The sequence below is a fragment of the Astyanax mexicanus genome, chromosome 16, assembly GCF_023375975.1.
Source record: "Astyanax mexicanus isolate ESR-SI-001 chromosome 16, AstMex3_surface, whole genome shotgun sequence".
Classification (NCBI taxonomy): domain Eukaryota; kingdom Metazoa; phylum Chordata; class Actinopteri; order Characiformes; family Acestrorhamphidae; genus Astyanax; species Astyanax mexicanus.
Window position 1 is genome coordinate 42204435 of NC_064423.1, and position 25433 is coordinate 42229867.

The window sequence follows — 25433 nt, forward strand, 5'->3', positions numbered from 1 at the left end:
ACAGTCCAATATGTACAGGCAGTGTGTCACAGTGATGCATTTAGCATAAAAAAGCATTATGTTCTACACAAATATAAGAGAGAGCTTAAACATGATGAGTTTCTTTGATTTTACCAAATTAAAAACCTCTGGAATATAATCAAGAGGAAGATGGATGATCACAAACCATCAAACCACCAAACTGAACTGCTTGAATTTTTACACCAGGAGTAAAGCAGCATAAAGTTATCCAAAAGCAGTGTGTAAGACTGGTGGAGGAGAACATGATGCCAAGATGCATGAAATTAAAACTGTGATTAAAAACCACCAGAATTATTCCACCAAATATTGATTTCTGAACTCTAAAAACTTTATGAATATGAACTTGTTTTCTTTGCATTATTTGAGGTCTGAAAGCTCTGCATCTTTTTTGTTATTTCAGACATTTCTCATTTTCTGTAAATAAATGCTCTAAATGAGAATATTTTTATTTGGAATTTGGGAGAAATATTGTCTGTAGTTTATAGAATAAAACAACAATGTTCATTTTACTCAAACATAAACCTATAAATAGCACAATCAGAGAAACTGATTCAGAAACTGAAGTGATCTCTACATTTTTTACAGAGTAATTTACCTGTTTATGTTGTTTTTGGATTGTGGGAGGAAACTCGAGTCCCTGTAGGAAATCTATTAAGACATGAGGAAAACATGAAAAGTCCACCCAGGTAGGGACTTGAACCTAAATATTAGTGTTTATTAATAAGGGTTAATCTACAGTTACAGTAGATACAGAATCACCAGCACTGTAATCTGTTGTACCCCTACTGCTCTGTAATTAATCTACAGTTACAGTAGATACAGAATCACCAGCACTGTAATCTGTTGTACCCCTACTGCTCTGTAATTAATCTACAGTTACAGTAGATACAGAATCACCAGCACTGTAATCTGTTGTACCCGTACTGCTCTGTAATTAATCTACAGTTACAGTAGTTACAGAATCACCAGCACTGTAATCTGTTGTACCCGTACTGCTCTGTGATTAATCTACAGTTACAGTAGATACAGAATCACCAGCACTGTAATCTGTTGTACCCCTACTGCTCTGTTATTAATCTACAGTTACAGTAGATACAGAATCACCAGCACTGTAATCTGTTGTACCCGTACTGCTCTGTAATTAATCTACAGTTACAGTAGATACAGAATCACCAGCACTGTAATCTGTTGTACCCGTACTGCTCTGTAATTAATCTACAGTTACAGTAGATACAGAATCACCAGCACCGTAATCTGTTCTACCCATACTGCTCTGTAATTAATCTACAGTTACAGTAGATACAGAATCACCAGCACTGTAATCTGTTGTACCCCTACTGCTCTGTAATTAATCTACAGTTACAGTAGATACAGAATCACCAGCACTGTAATCTGTTGTACCCATACTGCTCTGTAATTAATCTACAGTTACAGTAGATACAGAATCACCAGCACCGTAATCTGTTCTACCCATACTGCTCTGTAATTAATCTACAGTTACAGTAGATACAGAATCACCAGCACTGTAATCTGTTGTACCCCTACTGCTCTGTAATTAATCTACAGTTACAGTAGATACAGAATCACCAGCACTGTTATCTGTTGTACCCGTACTGCTCTGTAATTAATCTACAGTTACAGTAGATACAGAATCACCAGCACTGTAATCTACTGTGCGATGCGCAACACTGGAAAAGTCTGTGAAGGTCTCTAAATCTGCATTTTGTTACTTGGTTTTATGTAGGATTGTGTGTGTTTTGTGAGTGCGTGTGTGTGTGTGTGTTTTGTGTGTGTGTGTTGTGCTCTGTCTTCCTGCCTCTATCCTTCATCTCCATGTGTCTGTAGGGAGCTGCTGTAAGTGTGACCTGAACAGAGAGATGCTGGTGTTCAGGAGCCGCCGAGCCCTGATTCATATTAATCACTCCCACCACCGCACCCGGCACTCTACACCAACCGGCCCGACACCAGCCACACAGCTACCTGCCAATCACAGAGACAGGCCGGTGTTTCCCCCGGCGCGTGCTGATATGAGGGACGGGTGGTCTGAATAATAATAACAGCAGACGGACCCCCGGCTCGGAGTGAGGAGACGCCAAGAGATGAATCTGATCTGTTATCACTGTCAGGAGGTTCTTCTTCAACAGACACGCCCCCACAGACTCTTTACACTGTTCGGATTGGCAGGAAAACACGTATAAGACACGCCCTTCTGATGGTATCGTCGCTGTACAATGAAAAACAAGTATCTCCATTTTTGTCGATTTTTAGTTTACTACAGTTGCAAGAAAAAGTATGTGAACTCTTTGGGATTATACTTGGATTTCTGCATAAATTGGTCATTAAAAGTGTTCTGATCTTCATCTAAATCACAACAATAGACAAACACAATCTGCTTTAACTAAAGCCACACAAAACATTTATATATTTGCATGATTTTATTGAACAATACATGTTAATATTCACAGTGAGCGGGGAAAAAAGTATGTGAACCCCAAAACTAATGACTTTTCTAAGAGCTAATTGGAGGCAGGATGTGATGAGATGTGATTGGATGTGTTGGTTAAAGCTGTACCAGTTTTGAGTTTTGAGCTGTTCTTAAGAGCATTGCTTAAGGTGAATCATGCCTCGCACAAAAGATCAAGCTCTCAGAAGACCTACGTTCATGAATTGTTGACTTAAAGCACAAAGCTGGAAAGGGTTACAAAAGTATCTCTAAAAGCCTTGATGTTCACGTGTCCACGGTTAGACAGATGCTCTACAAATGGAGAAAGTTCAGCACTGTTGCTGCTACTCTCCCTAGGTGTGGTAAAGTCCTGTAAAGATGACTGTAAGAGCACAGCGCAGAATGATCAATGAGGTGAGGAAGAATCCTAGAGTGTCAGCTGAAGACTGAATACAGAAATCTCTGGCACATGCTAACATTTTATGTTTACAAATCTACAATAAGGAAAACATAAAACAATAAAGAATTGAATCATGGGAGGACACCACGGAGGAAGACACTGCTGTCCAAAATAAATATTGCTACAAGACCTAAGATATAAATATATATAAAATGCTACAAGACCTTGTTTAAAGTTCCTTCGAATGTTAAAAAAAAATAATTCTCACAGTAACATGAAAAGCAACATTCTAAAAATGTTACAAGATCTCTTTTAAAGTTCCCTCTAAATGTTAGGAAAATTTGCTCCCATAGTAACGTTAATGTAATGTTCTAAAAACGTTACAAGACCTTTTTTAATGTTCCCCCTTAATGTTAGGAAAAATCGCTCCCACAATAACATTAATGCAACGTTCCAAAAGACCTTGGTCAACATTTACCCTAAAAGTTAGGAAAAATCATTGCCACCATAACATTAATGTAACGTTTAAAAAATGTTACAAGACCTTGTTTAATATTCCCCATAAATATTAGGAAAAATAGTTTCCTCAGTAACGTTAATGCAATGTTTTAAGAACGTTAACAGACATTGTGTTTAATGTTCCGCCCCCAATCATTGCCACCATAACGTTAATGCAACGTTCTAAAAAAAACGTTACAAGACTTCATTCAATGTTCCTCCCCCAAATATTGGTAAAAAAACCTCTCCTACAACCATAAAATAAAATAACGTTAAAGGAATGTTTAAGAATGTGAATCAGAGTTTTACCACTTTAAACACGTTTAAAACAATTAATCTGTTTATTAAATGTGATAAAACTCTGATTCTGGTTTAATACGCAGCTCAGTCTCAGCAGCAGCAGGATTGGATGGGCAGCTGGACGCAGCGAGGGGGTGAGCGGGTGATTGGAGGGACGGCTGCTGATCAGGGGGCATGTGTTTTGTTTGGGCAGAGGCAGCCGGGGGGCAGGGTAATAATGATGTACTGGAGGGTAATTACGTTAAGCACCAGCGGCGGCACAAGGGCAGCCGAGCGACGGCTGCAGGACAGACGTAGGGAGAAAACTAAGTTACCGGTAAAACTTTAATGCGTAAGTAGATTCACACTTTCCTTTCGATCAATTGTCATATTATACTCTGCAACAGGGGTGTTGGCAAATACGGCTTGGGCCCAGTGTTATATTATACTCAGCAACTGGGGTATTGGCACATATGGCTTGAGCCAACTGTTAGTATACTATGCAACTACTATCAGTGTTGGGAAGTAACGGATTACATGTAACGGCGTTATGTAATCAGATTACAAATTATAAGTTACTGTAATCCGTTACAGTTACTGCTTCAATAAGTGGTAATCAGATTACAGTTACTCTGCTAAAATTAAAGGATTACATTGCGGTACTTTGCTATTTTTGCTCTTCCAACACTGACAAAACGCAAATAACATTTTGCGGTGAAATCGCTCTGATATGAAAGGGAACTGCCTGCCCCTCCTCCCGTCTCGCTGCACACACACACACACACACACACAGGGAGGAGGGGCAGACAGCGGCTCCGCACACACAACGAGACGAAATTAACTGACATTTTGGTCAACGAATAAAAACAAGACGAAAATGTTTGGCAGGGACGAAATCCAATCAGAATCTCCTCCATCTCCGGTAAAAACTCCACTAATCTTTCAGCTTCTGCAGACCAGAGTCCCACAGATCTCCATGCAGAGATCCGCGTTTTAATGCTGATGTTATTTCATGAGCTGATGTGTTTAACTCGGCAGTGCACTAAAACACAGAACTGATACAGAACTCACTCATTAAGATCAGATCATCTGTTTAGTCTCACACTGGGAAAGATATAGCTAATGTTAAAGCAGGAACAGGTCAGAAAGGAACTCAATAATACAACCAAAATAAAACAATAAAATAAGTGAATCTCTGAACCCAAAAGTCTGTGTAAAGTTCCTTACCGCACTTTCTCATCAGTCTCTCACTTTAACTCATGAAGTCTCTCAGTACATCCTGAGAGCATCTCTACAGGACAGTGTGTGAAGGTGTGTTTTTGATCTCATTTATAGACTGTAGCTCCAGTAGGTGTGCTGGGTTAGTGCTGGAGATTAAACTAGATCATTTAAAAGCTGTTTTTGCATTTACAGCTCTGTTTAAACTTTAATTTAACTATTCAGTTGTTTTATGACCTGATTTCTAGAGCAAAATTTTAAATGTAAAATATATATATAGCTACAGGAGGAGGTGTGTGTGTGTTTGTAAACAACACGTGGTGTAGAGACGTTCAGACAGTTCATCAGCACTGTTCACCAGACGTGGAGTTTCTCCTGCTTAAATGTCGTCCCCACTACCTTCCACGGGAATTTTCAGCTGTGTTTTTATGCTCTGTTTACATTCATCCACGAGCGAACTCCACAGCAGCGCTCGGTGCACTCCATGACGTCATCAGCGCGCTGGAGACGGCTCACCCTGATGCCGTCATCATCACAGCTGGTGATTTTAATCAGTGCAACCTACGGACTGTATTCCACAATTACTACCAACATGTGGATATTCCTACACAAGATAAAAACACGCTGGATCACGTGTACAGTAATTTGCGTGGTGCTTATCGTGCTGTACCACGCCCCCACTTTGGACAATCAGACCACATCTCCCTATTCCTGTACCCAGCATACAGGCAGAGACTGAAACAGACAACCCCCACAACCAGAACAGTGAAAATATGGACTCCGGAGACTGAGGGCATCCTGCAGGACTGTTTTGCTACAACAGACTGGGATATGTTTGAGGCTGCAGCCACTATGGGGGACTCTTCAATCAACATACAGGAGTATGCTGAGCACGTGTCCGGTTACATCAGCACGTGTGTGGACAACATCGTGCCCACCGTACAGGTGAAGAGGTTCCCCAACCAGAAACCTTGGGTCAACAACCAGGTACGACACATGCTGCGTGCTCGTTCTCTTGCATTCAGATCAGGCAATGAGACTGAGTACAAAGCTGCGAAGTACAAACTGAGGAAGACCATCACAGTGGCCAAGAGGCAGTACAGGGAGAAACTGGATGACTTCTACTCCACTGCTGACTCAAGGAGGATGTGGCAAGGCCTGCAGCACATCACAGACTACAGGAGCACCACCAGCACCATCAGCTCCACAGACAGCCTACCGGATGATCTCAACACATTCTACACCCGCTTCGAGACCTCCAGCAACAACACTGAGAGGGGTACACACACCCAGCTCTCCCAACCCCCCTCCTCCACACTCTCAATATCACCAGGCCAAGTTTGCAGAGCTTTGAGTAAAATCAACCCCCGCAAGGCAGCAGGACCAGACAACATTCCTGGGCGGGCCCTCAAAGCATGTGCGAACGAACTGGCTGGTGTTCTGGCCTCCATTTTCAATCATTCCCTCAGCCAGAGCATTGTTCCCACCTGCTACAAGACCACAACCATCGTCCCCCTCCCCAAGAAGAGCCCCCCCACCTGCTTGAATGACTACAGGCCAGTAGCACTCACTCCGATCATTATGAAGTGCTTCGAGAGAGTGGTGCTGGCCCACATCCAGCACAGCATACCGGACACCCTGGACTCACTGCAGTATGCCTACCGTCATAACAGATCCACCTCAGACGCCATCTCTGCTGCCCTCCACTACTCCCTCTCACACCTGGAAACCAAAGACTCCTACATTAGGATGCTCTTTGTGGACTACAGCTCTGCCTTCAACACGGTCATCCCCCACAAACTCACCCACAAGCTGTCCACACTCAGCTTGCACCCCTCCCTCTGCAACTGGCTCCTGGATTTCCTCACTGGCAGGCCCCAGTCTGTAAGGATTGGCAACAGGACTTCAGCCAGCATCACCACCTACACCGGCACCCCACAGGGATGTGTCCTCAGCCCCATCCTTTACACACTGTTTACCCACGACTGTGTCGCCTCACACAAGGACAATATCATCCTGAAGTTCGCTGATGATACCGCGGTGATAGGACGCATCACTGGCGGAGATGAAGCGGCCTACAGGAGTGAGGTGACCAGGCTGGTGTTATGGTGCGAAGACAACAATCTCGCTCTCAACACGGTCAAGACAAAGGAGCTGATAGTGGACATGAGAAAGGGGAGGAGACCTCATCAGCCACTGTTCATCCGGGAACTTGAAGTGGAGAGAGTGAGCAGCTTCAAATACCTGGGCGTCCACATCAGTCAGGACCTCACATGGACAATAAACACAACGCAGCTGGTCAAAAAGGCTCAACAGCGGCTGTACTTTCTGAGGAGACTGAGGAAGTTTGGGATGTCTCCCAAGATCCTCAACAACTTCTACAGCTGTGTGATCGAGAGCCTCCTGACCAGCTGCATCACCGTGTGGTACGGCAGCACGACTGTGGCAGAGCGCAAACGTCTGCAGAGAGTGGTGAAGACTGCCGAGAAGATCATCAGGACTCCACTGCCCTCCCTGCAGAGCATCTACCACCACAGAGTCCACAGGAGAGCTGCATCCATCCTCAAAGACTCCACCCATCCCCAGCATGGACTGTTCACACTTCTGCCCTCAGGCCGGAGGTACAGAAGTGTAAAATGCAAGACCACCAGGTTAAAGAACAGTTTCTTCCCCACGGCCATCAGACTCTTGAACACACCTAAGGAATGACCCTGCCTTCAGACTCTAAACACACCTCAGGTATAACCCTGCGATCAGACTCTTGAACACAACTCAGGAATAACCCTGCACTTTACTTCAACATGTTTACATTGCAGCCGTCACTTTACTGTTAATCTTTTTTTAATATATATAGTTAATGTCCATGACTGCATTATTTCGCACTTGCACTTTTTTTATACATTTCTTTGCTTAAGTAACTTTTATTTTTTTATGTCTTTGACAATTAGTTTAATATTTATAACCTTATTGTATTTTTTTTTTGCACTTTTTCTATCTTCTATTTGGCATTCTTGGCGAAGAGCAAAGAAAGAATTTCATTGTACACTGAAACCCGTTTCTGTACTGTACATATGACAATAAACTCTTTGAATCTTGAATCTTGAATCTTGAATCTTATAGTCACACACCTATAATAATAATAATATACATTAAATCATATATAAATATATTTCACATTCAAACATTAACAATATTACTCAATTGGTTATTAAACGTTTAATTTCGTATAAGTGTATAGTTAATAATTCAAGGGAACTGATGAAAAATCATTTACATTTACACCCTTTACATTTTAGTCGACTAAATTTACTGTAGTTTTAGTAGACTATATTCTTATGACATTAAGTCGACTAAAAATAAGTCGACTAAATTACTAAATTGTGACTAAAACTAAATGCTATTTTCGTCACAAGACTATAACTAAGACTAAATCAAAATTTGCTGTCAAAATTAACACTGGTGGCAAACCTGCAAATAGATAACTTACAGTTGTTGTTACATTGTTTGGTTTTAAATTGTTTTATTATCAATTTATAGAAGTGTTTCATAAAATTGTTTGATGAAATGGTTTCATAAGTATTTTTATAGAGTGATTGAAAAGGCTTTTTTATTTGTTTATCTATTTGTTAACTGGAAAGAAAAATAAAAGAATAATATGCAATATGTGGTTGCTACATTCATTCAGGCTTAAAAAAATGACAATATTTAAAGTAATCCAAAGTAATCAGATTACGTTACTCACTTGAAGTAATGTAACTGATTACGTTACAAATTACATTTTGAGTGATGTAATCAGTAATCTGTAAGGGATTACATTTTAAAAGTAACCTTCCCAACACTGACTGCTATACTATGTATACTATACTGTGTATACTATGCAACTGGGGAGTTGGTACAGCTTGGGCCGACTATTATATTAGGCTCTGTAAACACGATTAATACGATTAAGGTTGATTGTCGTATTACAATCTGCAACCGGGATGTTGGCACATGTGGCTTGGGATGATTTTCATAATATATTTTGCAACCGGGGTACAGATGGGGCCAATCTTCATATTATAGTCTGCAATCGGGGTATTAGCACATGTAGCTTGGACCGCTTGTTATATTATACTCGGCAACAGGGATGTTGGCACATATGACTTGGGCCAACTGCCATATTATACTTGGCAAACGAGATGTTGACACGTGAATGTTGATATACTTCACCATTCTAGTGTTCTAGGCATTACTAATGAGAATGCTGGTTCATTTATGTTAGAAATTGGGTAGAAAATGGGATAGAAATATATATATAAGTAAAAATAAAATTTCCTGTTAAATTATATAGGTTTGTTACAGTGTGAAATTGTCTGCACATGCCCACAAACACAAAAACTGCAGGAGTAATTCCCAGAATTCTCTAAAATCACCCTTCCGAAACAAACATTAGTGAGGAAAACATCGCACGCCGCTCGGATGCAAATGAAGGAGGAACAGAATGGGATCAATAGCGAAGAAAACATCCCTGCTGTTCGCTAAATTAGGTGGGAATTCGTTGCTCATTTATTGCCAGATGGTTAATGCCGCTATTGCCGTCGTCACGCTGTTCATAAATGATGAGTTCATATGCACCTTGAAGCCACCAGAACGCCACGTGAACCGCCTTCCCCAACGTGCAGCGGAGAGCACGATATTTACGATATATTTACGGCGTTCTGGCAGCCGTGCTTGTTTTTGGGGGAGCTAATCTTGTAGAGTATCAGTGAACGAGCTCATTCCTCAGAGATAATAAGAGCATCTATTATCTGTGGGATGATGGATGGAGGAGATGAAGGAGAGAAACTCCTGCAGTTTAATGAATTAAAGCTCTTTCTGATGCCGGGCTGAAACCCGGGCCGTGGATCTTCCTCTCTCTCGGGCTAACGGGCAAAACAACACACACTGCTGTGCTTTTAGGGGTTTTCTTGTGAATCTTGTGAATTTGGTGCTCAAAGGGCTCTGAGTGGTCCAGCAGGCTAAGCGCGGCCACTATGATCGGGAGATCGCTGGTTCGAATCCCAGTTATGTAGCTTGCCATCAGCTACCGGATCCCAGAGAGAGCACAGTTGGCCTTGTTATATTAAATATTATATTATATTTGGCAACCGGGGGGTTGGCACATACAAGCGTTTCCTGTAGTGAACTCCAGCTCACTGGTGCTGCTCTGTAGCTAAAAGCAGATTTGAGCCTGTGTGAAAACAAACCAAACCGAGAGGAAAGTGTAATAAAACAAAGGGTTCAAGCCATATCTGCCAACACCCTGGTTGCCAGGTATAATATGACAATGCCGGCCATCATCACAATGGGAGTGCTGAGGGGAGAGAACGCCCCCTACTCTACCCACCCAAACATAAAAAACAGCATGACCAGCTGTACCCCTTTGGACAATACATTTCAACATTTTTTAGTACATTTCTTAGCATAAAAATCCATCTTTCCTATTGGCTCAGGGGGTTCATTTTTTATTTGTATAATGTGTGGAGGATGTGTCTCCCAAACTACGTCTCACCATCAGTGTGTAGTCATTCTTCCCATGTCTACCTTCTTTTGGGTATTTGTTTATATTTTATATAGTGGTTGAATGCCTCGATACAGTGTTATAGGTCACAAGAACAAGTTATCATTTTCTTTACTCAAACCCAACCCTAAATTGAGTGCACTTTTGTCTTCAATGAGTTAAGCAGATTCTAAAGTATGTTGTTTGACATCCATAGTGATCATACTTATGCTGGAGGTACAGATGGATTTGACGCTAATGGAGACTGGAGCTTGCCATGAAGATCTTGCAGGTAATGAACAGATATTTTCTTTACAATAAACCCAGGTGGAACTTAAACCCACAACATATAATCCCCAGTTTCAGTAGCTGATTCTTTATCTATCAGGCCACCAGTTCTAATATCAGTGGAACAGTGTAGGCTAGCTTTGTAGCACACTGGTTTTCCCAGAAACTCCAGAAAGTGGTTAATTAGTGTATATTATAAAATAAAGACACTGTAAAAGAACTATACAGTAACTTCCTGGAATTTAATATACTGTCAAGGCCAGACAGGGATGAGACAAGTGCAGAAACAATAAAAGGACCTTATTAAATAAGGGTAATCCAAAATTATAGTAAAAAAAAAGGCAAGGTCAAAACAAGAAAACAAGGCAAGGCCGTATAAAAGCACAAGGTAAAACCGTAGTTGGAAACACAAAAAAATGGATCAAATACAGAATAAATTAATCACATGGGAAGATAAACACTTTATATAGACGGACAGAACCAAATCTAATACTCGGCTGTAAGAGAATAAAGTGCAGGGGTATTTATAGTGAGGGGAACAGGTGAAGTCACTACTCAGGTGATTGTGGTATAGGATGTGTCATGTGATCAGTCATGTGAAGAAGTGAATGGATGATGCAGGTGTGTAGTGCGTTCTGGGTAATGGAGTCCTATGCTGAGATATTACTGGTCATTAAGCTTCAGGTGTGTTATATACAGTAACATACTGGTAAAATCATTATTATTACACTGTAAAGTAACAGTAAAACACCAACATAATCTGCTGCAAGTTTAATATTGTAATTTACAAGACATTTTTTACACTGATTTGAACACATTTTATCTCTATATGTGCAAATACAAATGTATGCAAATTAGAGGGTGGTGCTCTTAATTCCTGCACGGAGAGCCAGGCTGATTGATTATTCCTTGGAGGGGAAAGCTAATGGGTAATGGGTCTTGGAAACTTGTGTATATCTGTTTGTGTGTGTGTAGTGAAGGTGTGTGTGTGTGTAGTGAAGGTGTGTGTGTGTGTGTAGTGAAGGTGTGTGGGTCTTATTTTCCTGCATGAGTGAGTACGCAGCCTATTTATTTGTTTATCTCTCTGCTGCTTATGATTCATTCACGCCGCTCTCACAGGTCACTGACTTCCTGTCGACACACTGTTTAAAAGTGACAGTGGGGGAAACGGAACGAGTGCGTCCGACTCGTTTTGCCTCATATTTAACCTCTGTTCTCCTCCCATCACTCACAATCCATCACCAACTTCAGCCAGAAAAGAGCCGCCGGATTACAGTTACAGAGTACCAAGCCTGGGCTGCGTCCAAATCCTGTACCACACGCTAATGTTGGAAAACAGATAGCAAAAATCACTTGGACATATTGGGTTTGATACCAGGCCTGATTCTCTTCTAAGTCACATGTGCCAAGGCCCGGTTGCAGAGTATAATACAACAAGCCATGTGTGCAACTTTCATTAATACTGTGGAGTTTAATACAAAAATCAGCTCAAGACACATATGCCAACACACTGATTGCAGTGTATAATATAACAATTTGCCCGAGACGCATATGTTAACTATCCGGTTGGCAAGTATAATATGGCAATCAGCCCAAACCACATATGCCAAAACTCTTGTTGCCAAGTATAATATGACATTAGGCCCAAGCCATATGGGCCAACACCTCAGTTTCAGAGTATAATATGACAATCAGCCCAAGCTGCATACTCCAAAACTCTGGTTGCAGAGTATAATGTGACAATCTGCCTGAGCCGCATGTGTCAGCATCCCAATTGCAGAGTATAATACAACAATTGGCCCAAACTGTATATGCTAACACCCTGGTTGCAGAGTATAATACAACAAACGGCTTAAGATACATGTACCAGTATCCTGATTGTGGAGTATAATACAGTCATATGAAAAGTTTGGGCCCCCCTATTAATCTTAATCATTTTTAGTTTGATATATCTAATAACTGATGGACGCAGTAATATTTCAGGATTGAAATGAGGTTTATTGTACAGAAAATGTGCAATATGCATTAAACCAAAATTTGACCAGTGCAAAAGTATGGGCACCCTTATCATTTTATTGATTTGAATACTCCTAACTACTTTTTACTGACTTACTGAAGCACAAAATTGGTTTGGTAACCTCATTGAGCTTTGAACTTCATAGCCAGGTGTATCCAATCATGAGAAAAGGTATTTTGGCCAATTGCAAGTCTCCTATTTGAATCTCCTCTGAAGAGTGGCATCATGGGCTCATCAAAACAACTCTCAAATGATCTAAAAACAAAGATTGTTCAACATAGTTGTTCAGGGGAAGGATACAAAAAGTTGTCTCAGAGATTTAACCTGTCAGTTTCCACTGTGAGGAACATAGTAAGGAAATGGAAGAGCACAGGGACAGTTCTTGTTAAGCCCAGAAGTGGCAGGCCAAGAAAAAGATCAGAAAGGCAGAGAAGAAGAATGGTGAGAACAGTCAAGGACAATCCACAGACCACCTCCAAAGAGCTGCAGCATCATCTTGCTGCAGATGGTGTCACTGTGCATCGCTCAACAATACAGCGCACTTTACACAAGGAGAAGCTGTATGGGAGAGTGATGCAAAAGAACCATTTCTGCAAACACGCCACAAACAGAGTCGCCTGAGGTGTGCCTGAGGTGTGCTTTTGCATACCTCAGGCGACTCTGTTTGTGGCGTGTTTGCAGAAATGTCTTCTTTCACATCACTCTCCCATACAGCTTCTCCTGGCTTTGAAGTTTAAAGCTCAATGAGGTTACCAAACCAATTCTGTGCTTCAGTAAGTCAGTAAAAAGTAGTTAGGAGTATTCAAATCAGTAAAATGATAAGGGTGCCCATACTTTTGCACCGGTCAAATTTTCTGTTAGTACAATAAACCTTATTTCAATCCTGAAATATTACTGTGTTCATCAGTTATTAGATATATCAAACTGAAATGGCTGTTACAAACACCCAAATTTTTACAACTAAAAATGATTAAGATTAATAGGGGTGCCCAAACTTTTTCATATGACTGTATGACAATCGATCTGAGCCACATGTACCAACACCCTGGTTGTCGAGTATAATACAACAATTGGCCCAAACTGTATGTGCCAACGTCCCAGTTGCATAGTATAATATGAGAAACGGCTAAAGCTCTATGTGCCAAACCCCGATTGCAGACTATAATATGAAAATCGGCCTGAGCCACATATAATACAACAATTGGCCCAAGCTGTATATGCCAACACCCCGGTTGCAGAGTATAATACAAAAATACAGCTCAAGCTGTGGTTACTAAGTATACTATGACAATCGTCCTGAGACACGTGTCAACATCCTTACGGCAGAGTAAAATACGAGAATGGCCCAAGCCGTATGTGTCAACGCTCTGGTTGCAGAGTATAAAACAACAAATGGCTCGAGCTGCATGTGCCAGATTACTGATTGTGGAGTATAATTTGACAAACGGCTCAATCTGTATATGCTAATATCCCGGTTGCCGTGTATAATATGACAATCAGCCTGAGCTACATGTGCTAACACCCTGGTTACAGATTATAATACAACAGTTGGGCCAAGCCATATATGCCAACACCCCGGCTGCTGAGAATAACACACCTTCAGCCCAAATCTACATGCCGATTCTGAGCCGATGGTGCCGTACATCAGCCAAGCTTGGGCCGATTCTTTATGCGACCTGGGAATAGGTATATGTTATATACTGATGTTAATAGTGTGAGTTTGGTATGTTTGTAGTGTTTTTCACAAACAGGAAGTGATAAAGCATTTCAATGGTGGCATTCCCTCCCACAGTGGACAGTGCAGTTGCTGTTTAATGTTCTTATGCTTGATTTATTTTACTGTTTTAATTATTTATTAAGGTACTTATTTTTTATCTGTGTTCATATTTAACATGTTGTGTATTATTTTGTAGTTGTGTTGTGTTGTGTTGCACTCTGATCCTGAAGGTACATCATTTATCCTCACTGTCTTCTCTCTTCTGTACGGCTGAAGCAATCGTACTGTAAATCTGTCTGAACCTGAACTTAAAAGCAGTGAGATGAAGATGATACAGAATTATAGAAGACATAGAAACATAAAAAATAAAAAAGAATATATGTACTGTATATATTTTTTATATTTATATATTTTTTTATGGAAGGTTGGAGCTGAAGAGTGAGAACACAGGACAGGATATATTTGCAGTGGAAGACAGAAGGGGTAATAAATGTAATTTGAATGTAATTTCCATTAGATCTAAAATTCCAGATGGTAAAGCTGTGGGTTGGTCTGGTGGTTTGTGGTTCTCGGTACGCGTGTTTTACGAAACGCTCTGCACGAATCCGATAAAACGAGCGTATTTCTCTCAGTCTGAGTCTCTCCGCAGGGCGGGGGGGGATCGGACCCCCTGTGCGGATGGTAGATGAAATTATATTGCCGTTGTTTCGCCGCCCAGAGCTGAATCGCTGCTTTTGTTCCGGACTGGAGATTAAATAAAGGATTCTTATATGAAAATTGCTCCCCTAATGGGCTGCTGCTTTTTAATGAGGTCACAAATTGCGAGGCGTTATGGTTTTATGATGATTATTATTTCAATTCTGGCCGCTTCTGTTTGGGTTTTATTTCATACTTGATAGCACAAGGTTATTGCAATAAAAACACAAACCCAAACACCAGCTGTACCGCACACTGGGCGGAGTCTTTATGGTTTATTAGCTCAATTCCACGCCTTTCAAAATGATGACTTACATTTTTTTGACCGTTCATCACATTTATAAGACTTAAATCTACACAGAATCATATTCTCCCACTTTTATCACTTTAAACTTTCACTTTCCTGCATGCGCCAACCCTGTTATAGCAAACTGCAACTGCAGAGTGAAGGGGTGAAGAAATGTAGAGAAAAATTGACATTTGATGGAAACGTGGTTGAGCTAAAGTTACAGTTATGCTACAGTCATGATTTATTTTTAATGGTGACTCTACTAAACAGCTTAAACTTTACACACTCCAATCTTTCTATTAGTGATGAATGTGATGGCGTTGGGTGTGATGGTGGCTCTACACTGTATTAAAAGCAAATATATGGTGAAATATATGGTACAGATTGTGCATATACTGACAGATCTTTGTGTTTTGAACACTGCATTTCTTGCAGAGTAAACTGGCCAAATACAGATTTGTTTTTGTCTGAACACATCACAAAAAGATTGATGTAATTTATACAGTAATATGTACAGTAATATATAGAGTGATATACAGTATACAGTTATATATACAGTAATATATATAGTAATGTATACATTGTATACATATATATATACACTATATACATAGTAATATGCAGTCGGTATATTGTGAGGCGTGTATTGCGAGGCGTGTATGTGTGCGGGTACACATGCGGGTGTGAGCTGCTGCCTGTCGTCGCATGCCCTGGTGTCTTTCTCTCGTCCCCGTCTGTCTCTCAGTCAGAGTTATCACTGTGTTTATCAGCACAGCGTCTCCTGTCTTCCCAAATTCCTGCCCCCCCCACGTCCCTCTTATCACATCCCTCCAGTCCCTCTACACACACAGAGCACTACAGAGTTACTACAGTACTACTGTTACTTCAGTTATACAGTACTAAAGTTATACAGTAGTACAATACTACAGTTTTACAGTATTACCGTTACTACAGTTATACAGTACTAAAGATATACAGTAGTACAATACTACAGTTCTACAGTACTACCGTTACTACAGATATACAGTACTAAAGATATACAGTACCACCGTTACTACAGTACTACCATTACTACAGTTAAACAGTATTAAAGATATACAGTAATACAATTATACAGTACCACCATCACTACTGTACTACAGTACCACCGTTACTACAGCACTGCAGTTATACAGTACTACAGTTATACAGTACTACAATACTACAGTTATACAGTACCACCTGCACTACTGTACTAAAGTACTACAATTATGCTGTACTACAGTAATACAGTTACTACCGTTTTACAGTTCTACAGTACTAAGGTAAAACTGTTTTACATACTACAATGCTAAGGTACTACAGTTCTAAAGTTCTACAGTCCAGTCCAGTATTTATAAACACTGCAGTGAATTATTTAAGCTCCTGTTTTCAGTACTGTAGATCCGTGAGCTCGGCCCGCTGGGCTGGATGAGAATTTGAGCTGTCATCTTGGTGTTTTGATGAGTTGCTAATGGAACTACATATATATAGTGAGGAGAACGGGTGAAATCAGTACTCAGGTGACTGTGATCTGGGAGGTTTCATGAGATCAGTTATGTGAGGAAGTGAATGAGTGATGTCAGTGTGTGCTGCATTCTGGGTAATGGAGTCCAGTGTAGCTGGGAGATGACTGTAGAGGTACACAGGTACAGGATGAAAGGAAGCACCTTCAGCACCAGGTGTGACGCTGTGAAGCTCCAGCTCATCCCAATTAAATTACCATCTCAGTTCATCAGGTTTAGATCAGGAGATTAATGTGGAGGAATAAAATGTGTCCTGCTATCATTTTATATCTTTAATATTAACCTGCAATGTAAAATATAAATTAAATTAAAGAAATAAAGAAGAACATTAAATGCGAAGGTGTGTGTCTTGAAATTTACAATAATATTTATTTTTGCTTTTTTGCTCATGCTGTCAGTATTTAAGCTATTTATGATTTTATCATGTTTTCTCTATTATTCTCCTCATACAGAAGAAAAGACTGATGATGAGCCCTCATAGTGATTGATGAAGGGGGCGTGGCCTCGCTGGATCCACTTGTACCAGGTCCTAAAATTCCAGCATGAGCAGCAGGAAAGTCAGCTTAGCTCTCCAATGATCCATCACTTCCTGTAGCTCTCCAGAGCTTCATCCACCCACTAAACCATCTGAGACTGTTCCACTGACTGCAGATCTACAGCAACAGAGAACGTTTTTCTATATTATATATATTATATATATTTTATATATATATTCTTTTTATTGTCGCTTTTTTAACCAAAAATAGCATTCAAACACATATCATACAAAGCTACAACACATACCTGATTCACACATACATTTAAACAGCACTATAATAACGAGACTAGGCCTGTCACAATAATCGCAATATCGATTTATCGCACAATAAATGAACATGACCTCAATTATTTTTGATAATCGTGATATGTTTCATCTATTGTGTTTATTTGTGTGTTTGTTCACATATATATATATATATATATATATATATATATATATAACAGTGAACAGTATTTTAGCCAATAACTGTGACTGCATACACACAGTGTGGACTAAAGTAGGTGAAGAAATAAGTATATAATTCCCAAACTAATTATAATAAATGATTAATTCAAAATTTGCTGTCTTTAAAATGTGTATAATTGTTTTTTATGCTATTCTTTTATCATTATATCAGTGGAATTTAATAGTCTTAAACTCACAAAAATATTGTATATCGCAATCATTTCTGGTACAATATATCGTCCACAAAAAAATTCATATTGTGACAGGCCTAAATGAGACGACAAAAAAAAAAGATAGAACAAAATAGATAAATAAAATCGGTTAAGATAAGATAAAATGACAGTTGCAGTAGAACACAACAAAACACATTCATGGTGCTATTGTCGGCATCACTATCAAACACTATGACATCATACGTCAATCCATCTTTCATAAAACGCCTAAATTGTCCCCAGATCTCCCTAAATTGACGTGACTTCTTTTTTTAACCGCAAATGTTAATTTTTCCATGGCCAAACACTGAGAAAGTGGTTCCACACTTTTCCATTTACAAGAGATATGGTTTTGCATGTAGGAGGCATATGTATGTTCATCAATTTATTTTATTTACAGTTGAAATTGGCATATTTTCTGGGAATATACCCAAGATGCATAATTTAAGACAAAGAGGCAGTTTAATGAAGGAAATTAATTATATAGTTTCTACTACATTCTTCCAAAAGTGCTTAATAAAGCAGCATTCCACATTCAGTGAATCAATGTTCATAATTCTACTCCACATTTATTGCATGTATTGGGATTGTTTGTATCGTTAAACTGGTGCAGCAGAGAAGGATAATAATATACCCGCATGATCCACTTACAGGTGTTGGAGAATGAAACTGAAACACCTGTCATCATTTTAGTGTGGGATTTTAGGTTTCATGGCTAAATTGGAGCAGCCTGGTGTTCAATCTTCATTAATTGCACATTGCACCAGTAAGAGCAGAGTGTGAAGGTTCAATCAGCAGGGTAAGAGCACAGTTCTGCTCTAAATATTGCAATGCACACAACATTATGGGAGACATACCAGAGTTCAAAAGAGGACAAATTGTTGGTGAACGTCTTGCTGGAGCATCTGTGACCAAGACAGCAAGTCTTTGTGATGCATCAAGAGCCACGGTATCCAGGGTAATGTCAGCATACCACCAAGAAGCACCAACCACATCCAACAGGATTAACTGTGGACGCTGTAAGAGGAAGCTGTCTGAAAGGGATGTTCGGGTGCTAACCCGGATTGTATCCAAAAAAACATAAAACCACGGCTGATCAAATCACGCAGAATTCAATGTTCACCTCAACTCTCCTGTTTCCACCAGAACTGTCCGTCACCACAATCAATTATTGTGCTCTAAAACCAGGAGTTTCAGTTTCATTCTCCAACACCTGTGTGTTGTATGAGTTTAAGTATAGAATTAATAGAGTGACGTTGAGCATCTTGACACACCTTTTTCCATTTGTCATCATCAATTTCCATCTGTAGGTCTCTTTTCAATGCTATTTTTTCTGTCTGATGATTCTTTACAATTGTTAATTAAAATACTGTATGTATAAGATATCTGTCCCCTGTCAATTTTTTTCAAGTACAGACTACTAACATTGATGAAACGTTGAAAAATCTGAGGTTGAATCACTGATTGGTGGAAACTTCACACTAGACCTCGAGCAGTTTGGACTGTGTGTCTCTCCACTCTTCCTCCAGACTCTTCTCCCTTAATTTCCTTTAAATGAAATGTAAAATTTACTGATGATTAGTGATGGTTTGGAGAGTCATGTCTGTCATCTGCTGGTGTTGATCCACTGTGTTTAATTATCAAGTCTAAAGTCAGTGCAGTTTTGTTTTCCCACAAAATCTTACAGCACTTCATGCTGAACCTCTGCTGACAGCTTTTCTTTTTAATGGAGATGCGGATTGCATTTTCCAGCAGGATTTGGCACACTGCCCACACTGCTAAAAAGTACCAATTGGTCTTATATAATATTCATATTTTCTGAGACACTGATTTTTTGGTTTTCATCGGCTGTAAGACATAATGTAAGCAATGCTAGACTAAGGAATAGCTTTTTCCCAATGACGATTGACGTTCTTAATCAGACCCCAGGAACTGTTAGTAAAGCGTTCCAGTGACTTCAATGTTTATCTTTTTTATGAGCATGTATTGATCATAATATTGCATATTTGCACTCTTCCAGCTGGACTGAGAATATTGCATTGAATATAATTGGACTGTTTGTTTGGATATATTGTTTGTAAGTCTACATTTTTAACTTATTTATTTTTTCTCATATCGTATCCTACACTGGAGAGCACACTGAATTTCGTTGTACTTGTGCAATGACAATAAAGGTATTCGTATATAATCATCAACAACAAAATAAATAAATGCTTAAAATAGATCACTCTGTGTTTAATACATCTACATAATATATGTGTTTATGAGTTTCAGACTTTTAACAGAATTAATGAAAAAACATTACATAAGGAATGAATGGAGAGGCTGTTGATATTTTTGCGCATATATTCCTGGTTTTACGGTAGGGGCTGAGCTCCGAGTGTGTGTGTGTGTGTGTGTGTGTGTGTGTGTGTGTGTGTGTGTGTGTGTGTGTGGTAGAAGAAGAAGCTCAGAGTGGAGGAGACACTGGGTTGAGCTACAGGCGCAGCAGGAACATCTCAGACAGACAAGATACCTGAGAGATACCTGAGAAATACCTGAAGACCATCCGAGGAGCGTCTTCACCTGGATTGGATTATCAGACCTGGTTTATTTACTGAAGCGAGTTTCTGTGTTTTGGCTGCACTTGTTGACCCGCGGGCGGCGGGCTGGCTCTGTGCGCGGAGCTGCTGTTGGGGTTCATATCCCGGGCAGAGCGAGGCGCTGCTGCCGCTGCTGGAGCTCCGGAGCTCCGGGGCTGTGGCGCTGCTGAGCGGCGGGGCTGCCCGGCCAGGAGGACCCGAGCTCCGGCTTCTCCACCTACCCTCACCCGCTCTCCATCCACCATCCACCCACCGGCCAGGACACACAGGTACTCATCTCACACATTGCGTAGCTACGAAAATGCGTAGCTACGCTCTGAAGATGCGGCTGCTTTGTTGTTTTGTTGTTTAGTTGCTCTTTATTGTTGTTTAGATACATTGTAGCGTACTTATTGTCAGTTTGCGTAACCTATTGCGTCACTATTATTCCGCTGCACTCAGTATATTATATTCAATATTATATTAAGCTTACTTTTTAATTTTATCTTCTTATTTTTATTTTAACAAAAATCAAAAAAACACAATCACCTCTTACAGAAGATCAGCAGAACAACATAACTCACTATATGCACCAAATTAACATTTTCCATAAACACATTTTTCATAAAATGACCTAAAATAAAATAAAACAATAGAGAATATTAGAATTTTAAAGTATTTTAAAATAAATAATGATAACAATAACAAATACATAGATAAAAAAGTAAAAAAAAAAAGTATAAAGTATATCAGATACCAGTAGACAAAACGTACATTAGGTTATTATATTATATTATAATATATTATCACTAAACAAAAAAAAAATAAAAATAAAAACAGCTAATTTTATTTTGTATGACCTTTGTAACAAGACTTTAACTTTTAAAAGGACAAGGAAGGGTTTTCATTTGTTTATTTTTGTAAATAAATAATATATAATAATAATAATAATAATAATAATAATAATAATAATAATAATAATGACATTATCAACCCAAAAGGCTTCACTATATTACATTTTCTGAATGAATGATTAAGTTAATTCCTGTTTGGGGAATAAGCATATAGCTAAAGTACCCTTGAGGACGCCAAACCCAATGAAATAAAAGTGAATGTGAATTATTTTGTGTTAATAAATGCTGCTCTCTTTTTGGAATATGGTCTGTTCGTGATCTAGAGCAGTTAGCTGTGTGTGCTAAAATACAGTAATAGAAAACATATTATAGTTTATAATATTAGCTAATAATGAGCCATATTTATTTATTTGACTCAACCTTCTGTGTAGAAATGCACTATACACCGTATGTGTTCGTAAAAAACTTTTTTAATTTTGTGCGTAATTTTTGTCTTGAATTAGCCACGTGTTTCTGAGTTTAGGTTGGATGTTTGGCATCAATAGGTTCACCGTATCTAAAACTAATATCTAATAGTATTTAATACACTTTTTAAACTTCTTTAATATCTTTAAAGAAGCCAAAAACACAAATTTTATATATTTGAATTAATTTGTGTTGATGTATGATGTACATTTTACAATTAGTGATATAGAGCTATATAGTATTTTTTATATTGAATTACGATATTAAAAGGAACTTTAACGTTACACTTTAACTTATATTTATCATTATTATACTCAGAGATGCGTATAGTTTAGAACTATAACAAATTTATTATTGTAAAACAAAATATTGTCATATTGCCCAGCTCTATTTATAATATTGTTAGTATTATCGGTATATCATTAGTATCTGCCGATCTTTAAAAAAAAAAATCACATATTATCTTGCATTCCTAATAATAATAAATAAAGCTGGGCAATATAACAATATGTTAATGTATTATAATAAAGTGATCAGCCAATATTTAAAATATTCTGATTTTTATTATAATTTATTTTAATGCATAAATAGAACAATTGATGCCGGAATTGGCAGTTTTTTATTTTATTTTATTTTTATTAGTTTCAATCGATCTAATGTTTTATTTAACCTACTAATTAAAAAATGGTTTAAAGCTTTTGTTTAAAAGTTAGATAAATAAAAATAAAATAAATTTTTTTAACTAATTTCTCAGAAGGAAACCTTTCATTTTATAGTTTCAGCTGGTTAAAAACAAAAATGTAAGGTATGTAAATGTTACATTAGTTTATATTTTAAAATGTGTATATTTGCATCAGCATATACAGCTCTGGAAGAGAGCACTTCAGTTTCTGAATCAGTTTCTCTGATTTAGCTATTTATAGGTTTATGTTTGAGTAAAATGAACATTGTTGTTTTATTCTATAAACTACAGACAACATTTCTCCCAAATTACAAATAAAAATATTCTCATTTAGAGCATTTATTTACAGAAAATGAGAAATGGCTGAAATAACAAAAAAAGATGCAGAGCTTTCAGACCTCAAATAATACAAAGAAAACAAGTTCATATTCATAAAGTTTTAAGAGTTCAGAAATAATCAATATTTGGTGGAATAACCCTGGTTGGTTTCATGCATCTTGTCATCATGTTCTCCTCCACCAGTCTTACACACTGCTTTTGGATAACTTTATGCTGCTTTACTCCTGGTGTAAAAATTCAAGCAGTTCAGTTTGGTGGTTTGATGGTTTGTGATCATCCATCTTCCTCTTGATTATATTCCAGAGGTTTTTAATTTGGTAACTTGGTAAACTTATTTTTACTTAGATATTAAGAGTATTCAGGAATATTAGCCAGTTTGTAAAAAGCTGTATTTTATTACGGGTTCTCTAAGGTTATTATCTAGAACTCACATACTGCATCGACCTATATACGCCGTGTGTTCACAGTGCTGTTCTGTGTGGCAGGTGGAATGACACTTAGCACAAGGCAGAATCGCTGACAGGTGATAGCAAGTTACCTGATGACATGGAACACCTGTTTCTGAGAGCTAAGCTGCTGCTGCTGGCAGCTTCTGAAGCAGCTCGATATACAGATATATCACATGTTTAAACAATTAGCCCTGAAATGCTTTCTGTAGTGGATCTGTTTTCCAAAAACTATTAATCGTAGCAATTAATGAACAATTTTTAAGAACAACCATTATATTTATGCGACTAGAGCAAAAACTTAAACCTGCCGTTTGTAGGCTCCAGTGTTGCTGTAAACCAAATGAATTAGACAGACAGCCCAGATACACCAACCTATACGTCCAAATATTTTAACTAGTTCAACAACAAAATCTGGTCGAGATCTCAATTAATCTTAGTTATTTATGAAGTTCTAAAAACAAAGAAATTTATGCGACTAGAGAAAAAAAAATAACTTAAACCTGCCGTTTTTTGGCTGCTATGTTGCTTTTGAAGCATCACACACTCAAACAGGTAGCCATGGATTGCATTCTGTAAATATTATTAACTTATTTTAAGAGAATCTTTGCTTACACAGTTAGCTAGCTAGCTAAGTAACTAGTGTAAACAGAACTGTTCTAAACATCTAAACTCCTACCTATCTCAGTAGTACTTGGCTGGTGTTGTTTTTCCTCCATAGACTAATTCTAACCATTTGTTTCTTAGCTCTGAATTACTGGGTAAAGTATATAAACACTGGTGTGTTATTCGCACAAATAACACAGGAATGACCTGCATGCTGTTCCTAGCGCTGTTAGCTCCTATCTGATTTTGGGATTGGTTGCAAAGTACTTAGTGTCACAAATGTTTTGAGAAACTCACCCCAGATCTGTTTTGGTTCTGGTTTTGCATTGTTGCATCGTTACACCAGCCACCTTCCAAGACCTCAGCTACCATCTCCATAACAGCCACCTAAGTAAGACTGACCTATTCATTATGCTGTAGTGTATGCACCTAAAAAAATCAGACAAAAATGAAAAAAAAAAAAAGTATTCATAATTACCATAAATACCAAACAATTCGTTTTCTTTAAGGCTTTTTTATTTTATGCAGTGATAAAAAAGTAGCAAAATAGCTCGCTAGAGTAGAGCTTATATTCCATGCCTGAACCCGACCCGAGGTCCGACCTAAACTTGGCTCAAGAAAATAGTCTGTGATGTTTTTTTAAAAGCTATATTTATTTTGTGCACTGTGCAGTGCAGCCTTATTACTGTTTTTTGTGTTTTTGCTTTTAGACTATAAGCTCCATCTAAAAAATTGGCCAACCCAACCCACTCATTAGGACTCCCCCTATCACTAGTGATGCTACAACACACCAGGAGGGTGAAGACTAACACATGCTTCCTCCGATACATGTGAAGTCAGACACCGCTTCTTTTCGAGCTGCTGCTGATGCTGTAGCATTACCGAGTAGCATCACAGCGCTAACGCTCGGAGGAAAGCGCAGCGACTCGGTTCTGATACATCAGCTCACAGACGCAGCCTTGTGCTGATCCACATCACCCTAGGAGTGATGTGGGGAGAGAGCGCCATCTACCCACCCGGAGGGAGCAGGGCCAATTGTGCTCCCTCTGAGCGCCGGCAGCTTGATGGCGAAGCTGCATGAGCGGGTGTTCAAACCTGCGACCTCCTGCGCATAGTGGCAGCGCTTTAGAGCGCTGGACCACTCGGCGCCAGTGTTTCTATTCTTAAATCATGTTAAATTATATTCGACTAAAGGAAAGTCATTCAGACATCATTCTTGTAGCCTAAATTACCGATGTTTAGGCTGTGGATCCGTGTTCGCATTGTTTGTGTTTTAATCTTTCAGAGATCTGTTTTTAATAAACATTTTTCTTAAATAATAGGTCTATGCTTTTCAGTGTTGCAATGTTAACCGA

At 38.9% G+C, this 25433-nt stretch overlaps 1 protein-coding gene across 1 annotated transcript in view; it reads left to right on the top strand.

Moving 5' to 3' along the window:
- The first annotated feature begins 20564 nt into the window (after window positions 1-20564).
- dok4 (docking protein 4) overlaps window positions 20565-25433 on the top strand; it is a 68181-nt gene continuing 63312 nt past the window's right edge. Inside the window, exon 1 of the mRNA XM_022667376.2 lies at window positions 20565-20976. The gene's annotated coding sequence lies outside the window, so the exon portion shown is untranslated. The remainder of the gene's footprint in view (window positions 20977-25433) is intronic.